The sequence below is a fragment of the Aphelocoma coerulescens genome, chromosome 9 (genome assembly GCF_041296385.1).
Source record: "Aphelocoma coerulescens isolate FSJ_1873_10779 chromosome 9, UR_Acoe_1.0, whole genome shotgun sequence".
NCBI lineage: Eukaryota > Metazoa > Chordata > Aves > Passeriformes > Corvidae > Aphelocoma > Aphelocoma coerulescens.
The window spans coordinates 15,267,759-15,281,650 of NC_091023.1; the positions used below are offsets into that span (position 1 = coordinate 15,267,759).

Sequence of the window (13,892 nt, forward strand, 5' to 3'; positions counted from 1 at the left end):
GTCAGAATCCTGAAATAACAGCCTTTCCAGAGGCTGGTTTTACTTTGCATCTCCATTAAAACCTGTAGGAGAACCACAGACACACTCATGGGTGCCTCTCATCCAGCTTGCAGGAACGGAGGGGTTTGTGCTTTGAGGGAGTCAATGCGGAGACTGAGTTTGTGCAGCACGGTCACAGGGCTGTAGGGCTACAGCTTCTTAACAGTACCTCTGAAAATAGCAGCTATAACACATTTCTGAAATGGTAAGGCAGAAGGCATCTTTCTTGAGAGCTGTGGAACACGACTGTGGGATTCACTGTTCAGGCAGACCACTCACTTTGGCTTTTCCAGCCCCCACGCTGCAGCTTAGACAAATAACTGTGCTTGTTCTGAGCACTGAAATGAGACTTTCTGGCACCCTGATGGAGCTTATGTGGCTGCTGAGAAAATTTACCTGGGTGCAAGCTGGCTCCTGTCAAACACCTCTGCTGTCCTGTGTTCATTCCAGAATGCCCTGGCTAAAGGTGACAGAGGAACAAAGCCATGAACCTGGAGGCAGGGTGGTGGCCTGAGTCCTGAGCCCTTGTCTTCTGGGAGGAGCTGCTGGCTGGTTGCTGGTGTAATGGGACTCCATGCAGCACCTCAGGGCATTTCTGCTCTCTGCTCTTTCCCCGTGGAGTGGGCTGTAGTGGGAGATGAAGGTTAGTGCTAGAAGCAGCAGCATCATGGTCTGTGCAGCTCTGCTCCTGCATCTGCTCTGTGGCTTTGGGTTTGTCATAAGGAGGTGACTGTTCTGCTGTGCTGGGGTACCCACTGAGGAGATGCTGCTTGGGGTTCTGCTGCTCTAGGCAGAGCTCTATATTTGGGAGACTGTTGAGCTCTTGTCTCAATAGCAAGGTAGCAGTAGCAGCTCTTCTGTTTTCTTGGCAGTACGTGCACCTGTTGTACCTGAAGTTTTGTGTGGGAGGTGAAATTTTGTCCAATTCAGTCTGATTTGCATCAGTGCCCTCTCGTCTTTCAGTGTTACTGAGCACAAAAACAAACTCGATTTCTGATGGTGCTTGGCTGGCACTGCTGTGTTTCTGAAGAGAAACTCTCGGCTGTGGACCTGTGGCACTTCACTGGCCAGAAGGTGGGCAGCTGTGGTGAAAGGAGAGGAGCAGTTATGCTGTCACCTGCTTGTGATCCCTGTCTTTCTTCCTGGGACCTTTTCACCATAATAGTTCTTCCTTGGAGTATGTGACTTCATCTTTAAATGTCAGAAAATGGCTGGTTGCCTCTCATGGTGGGGGCTGTATGTCAGGATGAAGACCCAGGGCTAGACACAGGCACTACAGTGATGGAGGGCACAGAGCTTCTCCCACATCCCACAGCAGCATCCATGGGCTGCTGTGTGCACTCCTTCCTTAACAGAGCCTGCTCTGTTAAGGGCATGTGTTAACATCCAGTGGACAGCTACATGCTGTGAACTGGCAAAATAACCACAGAGAGGCAATGTAATTCTGTTACTACTGCCTATTTTCCAGCTGAAACCTGATTGCAGTTATGATAAAGGTAAAATCCCCCTGAAATGTTCCTTTCTTGAGATACTTAAGCATTTTTGATTGAAATGAAGGAAGAAAAGAGGCAGGTCTTGAGGTTAATAGAACATGCTCACTTAATTGATATTTATCTAGAATAGCATAGTTGGCTGTCCCCTCCCCTTGCTGGCTGCATAGATAGTTTCTTTGCTTAATAGTTGCCACCCATGTTGCCTGAGCTGCCAAATAAATACATTTCATTCATCCCCCAAAGCAAAACTGTTTGCAAAAGGTCAAGTGATTGGGTCTGCTGCAAATGAAGCCAGGCTGCAAAAAGCCAGTCCACATTTTCCAGAACATTGAGAAGCAGCAGAAATTAGCAAAAAGACAGCTGGTTTTGGCTTTCAGTGCCCAGCTTAGGGTCGGGTTGCTGAAGGGTTCCCTGCGGATGGGAGCCACTGGGCTGCAGGAGATGCAGGGATCAGGTACTGGCAGGTGAGGGGCTTGGACGATCCACCTACTCTGGAGCTGGTGCTTTTCCCTGGCCCAGCTCCTGAAACCGGAGCCGGGGTGAGTCACTGGCTGCCTCTGGTATCGATCTGCAGCTGTCCCTGCGGTCATTCTCTGGTGATCAGCATCACACTCTCGTGGGGATTGTCTGTGATGGTGGCTAAAAAGGCTGGCAGAATGTGTGGTGTAACCAGTAGTTCTCTGCTGGCTCTTAGAGTGTGGTGTTGTGCTCGTCAGTACGGGCTCTGCCTGCTGGCAGGCACACAGCATCAGTAATGAAACATTTCTGAATATTTCTTTTGGCTTTCTTTTAATTTCATTCTGTGCCACTCCTATCATTGCGTCCATAAACATCTCTTCTTCTGTTTTTTTTTCCTGTTTCTTTAATAACGCAGCTCTACTTTCCATTAAATAATTTTTAATATTTTAGAGCTACAGCCCAGTAGCAGCTCTTGAATGATTAGCAAGCACCAGGTGAAGTTTGAGAGCTCCTCTCTGAGCCCTCCTGGGGAGCTGGAGGAGCAGGAGCTCTGTTCAGAAACTTGTTGGAAAGGCACATTTTCTGTTTTCACTCCATCTGCACTGTGTCATCCTCAGCACGCTCATCCCTGGAGAGGGAGCTCACTGATTTCAGCTCTCTTCCAAGACAGCATTTGGGTGGCAGGTGAACCTGCCTGTTTCACTGGAGTCCTGAGGGCTGCCTGATACCAGAAATGAGGTGTTTGTGCTGAGAGATGAGCAATAAAACATCATCATTATTTAAAACAGAGCTTTAGATGGAACGAAGTGGATGACGGCTTTCTCACACCTGGAGTGTTTTCATTAGCTCGAAGGAAACTTTGGCTTTAATGGAAAATTAAAATCATGATGCAGATTAAAAAAGGTGTATTTTCACAAAGTAAAAGAAAAGAACTTCAAGTGACATGGTAGAGTTTTGGCCATTTTTAGCATGATCTTGCTCTTTGAAGTATAAGGTTTCAGACCAGAATGGCACAAGCAGCACATTTTCATTATGCATTTGGGTGTTGTGTAAGATTTGTTGAAATTTAGTAACATCATAATTTTGAGTCAAAAATGCTTCCAAACTGCTACAGGAATGCTTAAGCTGCATTAGTGCAGTGAGCAAAAAAAATTCTTGTAATAGAACGCGACTGATTCAAGCTTTAATTTTTCCACATCACAGGCTCATTACCTGTTAAATAAAGGAGTTTCACATGCTCATCTATTGGAAAATGCTGCGAGATTGCAGGAGGAGTACTGTAGCAAAATAGGATGTTATCACTTAGGCCTATTTAAAGCTTGCAGAATGTCACTGGGACCCAAATTTTTCCCTGAGTTGACATCCAGTGATTATTCAGGGCACTTCTGTGAGCCCGTGTTGGTAGGACCAGGTGCCCTCCCCTGAGACCAATAGCATCTGAAGAGATTAATTTCTGCTCAGTGCTTTTTGGTAGCATGTTCTGTCCATTTTCCATTTTAATGAATTTACTTTTCTAGGCGTTCAGAGTAGGGTGGTAGATTGATGTGGCTGTTTCCATAGTATGTTTTGTTTGTGTGAGGGACTTGTTGGTGTTTCTGCAGTATTTCAGGCCTGCTGGATTGATAGGGGAAGTGAAGAGATTTAGCATCTGAAAATAGCATAAATCCCAGCACTGTGGCAGGCCTGAATAGCAGGGATGGTGTCTGCTTTGCTCATGTGAGCACTGTTAGTGATGGGGTGCCTTGCATGGGGCACTTCAAGGTGAGGCGAGATGGGAACTCTATTGTGGAGCCCTTCAAAAACTCGGAATACAGAATGTGATAAATGCCACCAAGTCATGGTCATCCAGCAGCAGGGCCGAAAGGGACCCCCACTATTGATTAGTCCAGCCTCAGTCCTATGCTGAGTCCAGATATGCATTCCTTAGTAGGATGTTCTTAAACTTGTTTTGTACATCCTCCCACGGACCAAATTCTGGGTAGAATGTACAAATATCCAAACCACATCTTTGTAGGAAACCAGGAAGAAATGTGATCAACAGGCAAGAAGTTTTATGTTGTATGTTGGAGTTAAGAGAACAAAACAAAGTCTTTCTAAATGTACACACAGCAGAGCACTCCCACAACATTCCCCAGGATTTCTGAGCCATCAGACAAGTTGTTAGGATGGGTCTGACATGTAGGTCTGTAGGAAACCCTCTCCCTGGGAAACTGCAGGCCAAGAGGTGCTGCAAGTATGGCAAGAGGTCAGAGCTGCTTTTCAGTTTCCCCTTTTGTCAGCTCCAGGCAGCAAAGCCCAGCAAGTAGCTTCTCCAGACATCCTCCAAGCCCACCTTTCCACCTCTCTTGGGATAATGTATATGGGAATATATCCCTTCTTCTCTGGTATGAGCTTTGGGTTCAGTCATCCTGAAAGCTCTGCAGTGTGGCTGTTCCCATTTGTTAAATCCTCCTGCAGCTCTTGAGCTCTGATTGCTGGCACGGGGAAAGTCAGGATTTTACTCCCCGTGTTTCTTCCCCTTTGTGGGTGTCGGCTCAGGAGCTGGCACAGCCCAGGGGGCCAGGAGGAACCACGCTTGGTTGGTTCATGAGACACATCTGCAGCCAGATGAAATGTGCTCACTGACTGTGGGCTCATACATAATATTTATGCTATCCTCTGTTTCACTCTCGGTGAATATGCTGTAATTTTGGCTAATTACACAATATGTCAGGAATAATTGCAGGGTGTTCCTCAAAATAAATAATATATCTTGTATGCTCTGCTATCCATACTTATGAGCAAGCTTTAACCTTCAGTAGCCAAGGCATTGACTGTGCTGGAAAATGACAGCTTTGGAGCTGTAGCTACAACTTCTTTTGCATTAAATTTCTCATTTTTTTAATTCCTTTACCTGAAAAAGCTCATCCTGCATAAATTCTGGAACAGCCGTACATCTCCTGTATGCCTTTTCTTCCTGGCTGGCTTTGGTTTTATCATCAGAGCTCAAGTCAATACAGGTGTAGAAAATTGCTCTCTTGAAAGGGAAATGTTTTGAAATTTTGTCTGCTGCTAAAACACACTGGATCAACAAAGCAACATAAACCACATCCTGGGGGAGGCAGAGACAAACCTGGGAGTGAACTGTATGAAGAATTGATTTTTTTAGTTCTCTGGTCAAATAAAAGAAGTTTCTGGGGAGAAGAGGATTCAGACTTAATGCAGTATTTCATTGTACTTAAAATGAAACTTTGGATTTAATCTCTGGCTCTTTAAATATTTTTTCATTAAATTTCCAAGGTAAAAGTTGTGTCAAAAGAAAAAATGAAAACATGCACTGTTTTCAGATCTCTCTCTTTTTTTCTGCTAGTGAGATGGAGTTTGTGTATAGCTTTATCTACTCGTACTCTAAACTTTTCAGCAAAATAGTCAGCTAGACAGTTTTACCCAGAGGTAGTCAGCAATTCTGTGCCAGAATACCTGATGACAGCTGGGCCGTCACTTCTCATCCACTTTTCTGTCCTACTGTTTTACCTGCACTGGTGTTTGGGTTCTTTTTTGGCCCTGCAGTGCTGTGATGGCTGTTTTGTCCTTGGTGTTTGTGCAGAGTGGGTAGCTCATGTCATGTACATTAGTTTGGTGTTTGCCTTCTAGGAAAACTCACCCACAACTTTGTAGCTCAGTATCCTTGAGTCATTGACCTTAGGTGGCTGTCACATGGGATCCAGATCTGGGAGAGTGGGTGAGCTGCAGGGTGACTTCTCTACCTTCTGACATCCACAGGCTGTGCTAAGACCATCCACAGACATGGAGCTGTGATTCCATGTGGCACCCCCAATTTTCAATGTTTTATATGACTAATTTCTCTGCCCCTTACCTCAGACTTGTACTAACATCCCTGTAAAGCTGATTCCCTGGATATAGGAGGGCCTGCATAAAATGCCACAGAGATGCAGTCATATCATTTCCACCTACTCTGCAAGTGAGAAATAAGACTTCCCTGGAGGGACTCATGTTTGTAAGAGCAAAACAGGCATCATGGAGGGGTGCAGGCAGGCAGCTGTGCTCCATGCTGGAGAGCTAATTACTATTCCTCCTGGCAGGCGCCAGCACAGGAAAGGAAATCGCTTCTCTGGATGCTCCTTTTGCCTACAAGGTGCCATTCTGCTCTAGTGACTCACTGACGGTGACAGGAGGCGATTGCTTTGATGGGTGCTGTCAACGGCTTGAGCCCATCATCCCTCTGAGTTAGGGAAGTGTCATTTTTGGAAGCACATCCTTCAAACAGAGAGGCCAGCCCTGCCAGCACAGCCTGTTATTTCATGTAATGCATCCTGGAAACACCACTTGTTTCTCTGTAGTTATTAGCCCTGGGTGGAGATTCGCACTTGAGATGAGTAAATACGTGAGTGTGCCATGCAGCCCTGTTGTCCCAGAGCCATTTTCTTCTCCAAATGAATGCTTTGTAATTGGAGGGTGACACTATCCCTGTAATCATGTTAAACTGAAGCTGGGTACAGCCTTCATTCTGCATCATTGGGAAAGGAGCTGGGATGGACTGTTCGGTGCCACCAAAACCACGGACCTCGTGAGCAAATCCTGTCAGTAAGTCTGTTTACACCTTTCCATCCTACTCATAGGCTGGGTGACGTGCCAGTGTGTTAAGCCAAAGGGCTGTATCTAAGCTAAAGGGGTTTGTGGTGGCTTTGCAAGGTGGGGTTGGATGCTTGCTTTGCTACAGAACCCCCTAATGCTTGGGCAGCTGTTGTTACCTACCATGACTGGCTGGCTGTGCAGGCAGCCTGAGGAGACATCCAAATAAACACAAATGCTCCCGTGTCACTTACCTCCCTAGGCTCTGCAATTCTTTGGCTCTCTCCCTGCCTGGTACTCAGGATGCTACAGACAGCATTGCCCAGGCTGTCCTGGCTACCTGCTTGTAGGCTTCCTTAAGGAATACTTGTCTTTCAGCTCCAAACAATTTTGCTGAGTTTAGCAACAGAAACTGGAAAACACTGTGAGGCTGGGAAATAACTGTCTTGCCTGCCTGTGCACTTCTGTGCACTGAGTGACTCCTGTGGGAGCTGAAAACGCTCAGCGCTTTGCAACAGGATTTCCCACCTCCGCACCTGCATGACACAGTTGGAATGTCCTCCAGGATCCCCGTGCATGGCTCACGATGCTTTGACCTGCTCTGTGCGTGACTCACTGCAGGTACAGCCACAGCCAGCCATGTGCAACGTCTGCTGAAGACTTAGAGCCGTGGTCACTACATGGCAGAGTGGGTCGGGGTGTTTGGCCAGAGGAAACACACTCTGGGTCTTCAAGGGCAGCAGCTCCTGTCACAGCTGCAAGTGGTGTTATTCCTGAGCTTCCCAGTTTGGGTGGATACAGTGAATCATTGTTGGGAGTTGAGCTATTAAACTTAATGTCGACAGTGATGCATTTAATTTGAGACAGCCAAATTACTTCATCTTAACTCCAAACACCCTGGAGAACTTGGCAGCTCCTGGCTGGGAAAATAACCCCAACATTTATCTCCCTCAGCTTTTCATCCCTGAGTTCTGTGCTGATGCCTGTCACCATAGTAATCTGCATGGAGCTTGCTGATTTTTGTGCTGATTTATTACAAGCCTTCATTAATACTGTACTTCTGAAGGAGGGATTTCGGTGCCCTTCTCTGTCTACAAAATTTGTGTTTGCAAAATCTGGCTTATCGAGTATTCTGGAAGCCATCCTTTCTAGGGGAGGGGAACTGCGGTTTCTGCAGTGGCACTTAAAATGCAGAGTTAATCTAAGTAAATTAGGAGCAGTTTATGCTCTGACTTGCATGCTGGGTTTGGTGTGCTAAGGATTTGAGTGCTGGTTAGGTGAGTCATAAATCAACCTCCCATTATGACAGCTGCAGCCTGAATAGGGGAAAATAAGAATAATGGAATGTGTAAATTCCAGGCTAAAATGTTTAATTGCAATAAACAAATGTTTGAAGAACATTTAGGTGAAATATGCTCCTGAGATGTATTACAGTTCCTGTGTTTGCAGTCACATCCTCAGCAAAACTGTTGCACAGGCACAGAAGGGAGTCAGCAGCACGCCAAGGTGGTTCAGATGAGAGCTGGAGGTGCTTTCTCCCTCACCAGACTAATGTCCTTAGGAGGTGCCAGAGGGAGTGTTGTGGGAGCCTGCTGCTGGCATCTGACAGCCTTGCTATGCTAAGACCAGACAGAGGCACTGAGCTGCAGTGAAAGAGAGCAAACAAATGGGCAAGTCACCTGTGGAAATTCTGCAGTAGGTACCTTCCTTGTACCTTATTGCAGGTTGCTGGATAGAAAATGGCTGCTTCCCATCTGAGCTTGCAGAGTCCTCTGTTATTTGACAGCTCATTGTGCAGAGAGTCGTAACCCCAAGAGCTTCAGAGTTTATGCCATAACCCACACCGAGTACCACTGACACCCAGCACAGTAACTTCTGGATTAGATTTAGAAGCAGTTCTGCACCAGTAGCCTCAAGTAGAGGCTTGCCTGCCAACTAAGAGCATTGCTGTGCATTGCAAGAATCCTTGGAGCCAGTGGCTCAAATCCCTCAAAGGTCACTAAGCCCTTCATCTTTTTTAAGAGTTCATTGAAAAGTGGCTCCTCCGAGTTCTGTGCCATTGAGTTGGAGAATTCAGATTAAGGTGACTTCTGTGAGTATGGTTGTGTTGAGTGCTTTTATAATTCCCAGCCCAAGGCAAAGTGGGGACTGGCTTGCTGCAGCCTCAGGCCATTGTGTTGCCGTAATAAGGGGCATTCTGTGAGTTACAGGAAATGAGACTATAATAGACTGCCTTCCATAGTGGAGTTGCACCTGGAAGAGGGTGTTGTGCTCTATTCTTTGGTCTTCTAGAGGTCAGGGTTTGGAGCAAATTGAGCTACCCTGCAGTGATGATAAGAGAGTGGGGTTCCTCCTGCAGGGGTTTAGTGCTGCTGCTTCATTGGTGGAAATAAACAAGAGTTGGTGCCCTCAAGTGGGGCTTTGCTAAATGCTGCATTAATGCATAACCTCATAGCTCCTCTCTGCATTACGGGGAGTTATTACACTTGAGTGTTCTCCATTTTCCAGTTAAGGGGTGAGTTGCTTACTCACCTTAAATAGGAGATCTAATTGAAAAGATCATTAAAGAGGGATATTTCTGTCAGTGCTCTTTCTCTTTTCCCCATAGCACACAGCAGATATCTTAGGCAATGCCTGCAGCTTGAGGGTGAGGGACGTGACTCTGCAGAGCAGGTGATACAGCCATGATACTCTGGCCTTCAGTGAGCTTGTCCCTGGAGATCAAACAAAGTACATGTGAGCACCCTGCAACTATCATGTCCTTGGCAAGCCCCAGGAGGATGAAGATCACTGTGTAGCTGCATAATAAGGCAGGAAGCACAGCAGCTCATGGTGAACTGAGATGACTTCAAGGCTCAGCAGCAGGACAGCAGAAGTGAATAATGGCAGCATCACATTACCATTTAAGAAGAGACAGGAAGATTAGCAGTCAGATCATGATTTAGTTAGCCTCAGCTGTGCCAAAGGGCTCAGAAAGTTAAAAGCAGGGCAGGCAGAAGTGGTGAGTTTGGCCTGTGGAAGGGGTAACCAAGCAAGATGCCCTTCAGGGGATGTTCAGTGAGTTGTCAGTGGATGACTGCTCTAAGAAGGGTCATTAGGTGTCAGCTGTGTCTTCACTGTAGGGAAAGTGCTCAGTCTGGCAGATCCTGCAGACTAGGAGAGTTACAGCTTAATCTTGCTTTGTGTTATTGTTCTGTTCTGCACTCTCATGTCCCCGTTGTGGTGCTTCCTGAGCATGATCTTCCCTTGCATCTTCCAGAATTGCCACATTTGAAGGAATTGAGCTTACTGCACCTGCGTAGAGTCCACTGAGTTTTCTCCAGTACTCCCCAGCCCTCAATAGCTGTATATGAGCAACTAGAACAGGATCTTTAAAGAAAGCATCCTAAAGTATAGCAGTATTGCTTATAAAGTAGGGATAAAAATATCCCTTTGCATAGTGCATGGAAAACCTGGTAGTATGGGGTCTGCACTGGGAGTACAAGCTGCATGGAAATCTCTTCTGTTCAGTCAGTAGTTTGGGATTAAGGCAGCAAGAACATCTTTCTTAAATCCATTCTGAAGTGCTTGACTTTATGTTTAGGGAGACACTAAGTTGGTGCTGAAGTCTTGTCCATCTTAGTTCAGTTCCATCTCTGCAGGGAAAGCTGCTTCTACAGCAGAATAGAAGCACACATGGAGGAGCCTGAATGGGAGGAATAGGCTTATCCCAAGTGTGTTATGCAGTATTGTGCCTTTAAAAGCAAGGGGATTTGAGTCCCATTTGCTGTACAAGGCTGAGGTTAGAGAGTAGGTTTAAGTTTGATTTGTGGTACATTCTATGAATTATAGAAAGAAAATGCTCAGAGCAGAGTTTTTGCTTATCTGTGCTGTATTTTTTGTCTTTATGGTTTGCTTATTTTTCTTGTTGATTATAGCCTAGAGCAGTATCATTGAGGGAAGTATAGACAAAAAAAAGTATCAAGGTTGTGGAGGTTTATTGTATGTTTTCCCTCTGGTACTCCAATAAGCACTGTCAATATTGTCTGCTGGGAAGGGTGGTTCTCTTTTTATTGCAAAACTGAAAAGTTGTCAGTCTATTTCATTGTTTTTCTCTTCTGACTTATCAGGATGTCTCAGCATCCTTAATTGACAAGGAGACTTACTGGTTTTGAGGGGTTTCCTTCTATAAATTGAGGTTTTCAGCACAAATGCTGCAGCATAAGGGTTAGCAGTGCTGGAAGACTGATAAAATTGCTCTGCAGATGGAAAGAAGTGATGTTAAAATATATGATATGACAAAAGTAGGTCTCTTAAAAGTCACGTGCAGCATTTTATGTCTGGGCTAGTAGGAAAATTCCTGTCCTGTGATTATACAATTTTCTCTTCAGGTAATATAGTTCCATAGTGAGAGGGAAAGATGGGTAAGTCCTTGTTCTTTGTTAAAAGTTGCCTTTCCCTAAAATTTTGTCTGTAGACCTCCAACCACACTGCTTACAGTATGAATGGCAAATCCCAGTAGCTCACTTCATGCTCAGACATAAGACAAGAGGTTCCCTGGTGGGAAGCAGCTACTCCAGCAGCTGTTGTCACCTGTGCACCTGTTCGTGTTCGAGCTGGTTCCTTCGCAGGCACTGCAGAGATGCACGTGGTTTCTAGACCCTATGGACCTGGCCTGGTCAGCCTTTTGGGGTTTGAGGATGCAAAGAGAGACCAGTTCAGGTGAAGAGATGGCTGTACTGTGTGAGACAAATCTCCCATTGCCCAGGCAACTTCCCAACCCTCTTTGCATTAGAGGAGAGAATTTGCTGCTGGCTGTGCACCTCTCTGCACTGCTTCTCTGTTTAGTTCAGGTAGATAAAGGTACCCAAAGGTGCAGCTGCTCACCAGTACTTCTCTCCTGTAGAAAGAGACCCACGGAAATACAGAAACCAGGGAAGGAGAGACTGTGTGTCTTCAAAGTGCTCTGATCCTTCAGTGTCTGAAAGAGGCATTTTTTGCTGGTGCTACAGGGCATCCTAAAAGAGTCTGGGCAGGGATGTTCCTGCAGAAGAGGATCTGTGCAGTGAGGAGAGACAGGAGCTCTGCTGCTTTCAGACTATGTTAGGGCCAGGAGGAATGTGGTTTTTGTATGTGGCTGAGAACTCTCTGCTTCACTCCCCTTGAGTTTTACTTTTGAGTGTGGGTCTGAGCCTTAAAGTTCAGCAAAACCAGGTCATGTAAGATAAGATTTCCCTTCCAACTTGTCCTAGGAAGGCAATGACTCAGAAGAGGCTGGCATTATGAAGGGGGCAGCTGTTAAGGCTGACCAGGTGTCTGTCAGGTCAGTAATAGAAAGGGACCCTGGGGCTTTACCCTGTATTTGCTATGGTGATTCAGCTTTCTCTTTGCATCTATGGAAAGGATGCAAGGAAACATCGGGGGATCTTGGGTGCTATTCTGATAAACTCTAAAAATGTCATAAGTTCTTAATAATAAACAGATTTTGTCAGTGTTTTACTTGGTAGTCTATTTAGTAAAAGTGGGAGAGATTTTCCTTTTCCAAAGTGATTTGTGTGGTTGAAATATAGTTTGCATCCCAAAGAAGGAGGAAAAGGTGCTATTCTAATTCTATCCTGTAGCTAAGTCATCTTCCAAAGAAAAGAGATAAGGTCAGGGTTGTTTTCTCTCCCTGCTCCTCTTCAGAAAGCTTGAAGACAAGACCTCCCCACTTGTCCAGCACACAGTAAGCCTCAGACTGCAGGAGTATCTTCTATATCTTTCCTTCTGGGAGCTCTTCCATTTCGTGCAAAGTACTTAAACATTAAAATTTAACCAGCGAGTAAAATTGAGGCTAAGATTCATTCAGGGATTCAAATGTAGGTGTCTCATATCAAAGAGTGCCTATTAGTGCCTTTACTATTGTGGTATTAGATAAAAGGGAGGAAAGGGACAGACTTGAGGAAGGTGGTACAGGCATCTGTGCCTGAAAATACAGCTTTTCATTTCCTCTAGCTTTGATGAGCTTTTCTAACAAAAAGCAAGTTAAATCAAGTTTCTGCATTCAACAAAATAGATAATTTATTTAGGTAAGAAGAATAAGCTAAGTGTTTTGCTAAGTGTCATTTTGACATGTGTTGGCTTGACCAACACTAGCTCCTAGTAGATGACCAGTGCAACTGCACTTATTTACTGTCCCAGCATTGAGTCTTACTGGGAGAAAGCCTGACTGCAGCCTACAGCACTCACTGCACTGAAATCACTTCTTTTTTAAGGCAGCATAGAAACCAGCAGATCTGATTTATTCAGTGGCTTTTGTAGCTATGAGAAAGTACCTGACTCCCCCCTGGCTGGTGTAGGGATTGCTGAAACTGAAATCCTTTGCACCTGCAGCCTGTCTGCATCTGAGATCCCTGCTGCTGCTGCAGGGGGCTTGTGAGTGCAGGAGAGCAGGGTGAGGGTTCCCCAAAGGGGAGTCGTGCAGTGATGCAGCAAGAGCAGCGCTCCGGATGGGACCACTTAACACACAACGTGACCACGGTTATGTAACGACCATGGCTTATTAAACAGCCTCACTGGGGGCACGAAAGGCAGGAGCCTGACGAGATTTTGGTACGCTACGCTGGATTCCTTCCTGTCCATTGAGCCAGCAGTAATTAGGTCTTATTTATTTACTTTTTGTGGGTGGTCATGTAAAACCACAACCTCCCATCACACAAGGAGGATCTCCTCCATCCAGCGAGTGTGTCTGCTCACATGCAGCCAGCTCGCTTGTGTTCCAGCAGCAATGCCTGTAACAAATTTTAAGACTTGCATGATTACAACTGAATTTAGTTTTGACCACTTAGTTTGTGTTTGATCAGTTGGGTGATGAGGAGACAGTTAAAGCTGCACGACACTTCTGTCATGTAAAGTTTAAATCGGTTTTGCTTTTTTCATGTTTTCCTTTTCCCCTTCAGCAGGAGGGTATAAAATGTTTCAGAGGCAATAGGAAGACACAGCCAGGGCATGGCTGGCTGATGGTACACATGGGCTGTGAAAGGTCCCTGTTGGAGACAAAGATTCTAATCTGCCAGAGTATGTGGCATGTTTTAGGAGGGGGGGAACATGCAGGATTTTAAAACAGAGGTGGTCTGAGGTGCCCATAAATGCTTCAGAGGTCAGTTTTGGAGGTGTCTTGTGTCTGTTCCTTTTTGAATTTTGCTCCCCAAGTCCCACAGAGTTGGACTCACATGCAGCCCTGATTCGGCACTCAGTTGCTCTGGGTTTACACCACTGTAATACCAGTGATTTAAATAGCTTTTCATTGGCATAAAACTGTCACTGCATGACAGTGACTCAACCATACAAAAAGCAAGGTAGTTGGCTTCA

At 45.5% G+C, this 13,892-nt stretch overlaps 1 protein-coding gene across 5 annotated transcripts in view; it reads left to right on the forward strand.

The window, feature by feature from the left end:
* Positions 1 to 13,892, forward strand: part of FGF12 (fibroblast growth factor 12) — a 236,672-nt gene that overhangs the window by 143,089 nt on the left and 79,691 nt on the right. The gene's annotated exons all lie outside the window — the stretch shown is intronic.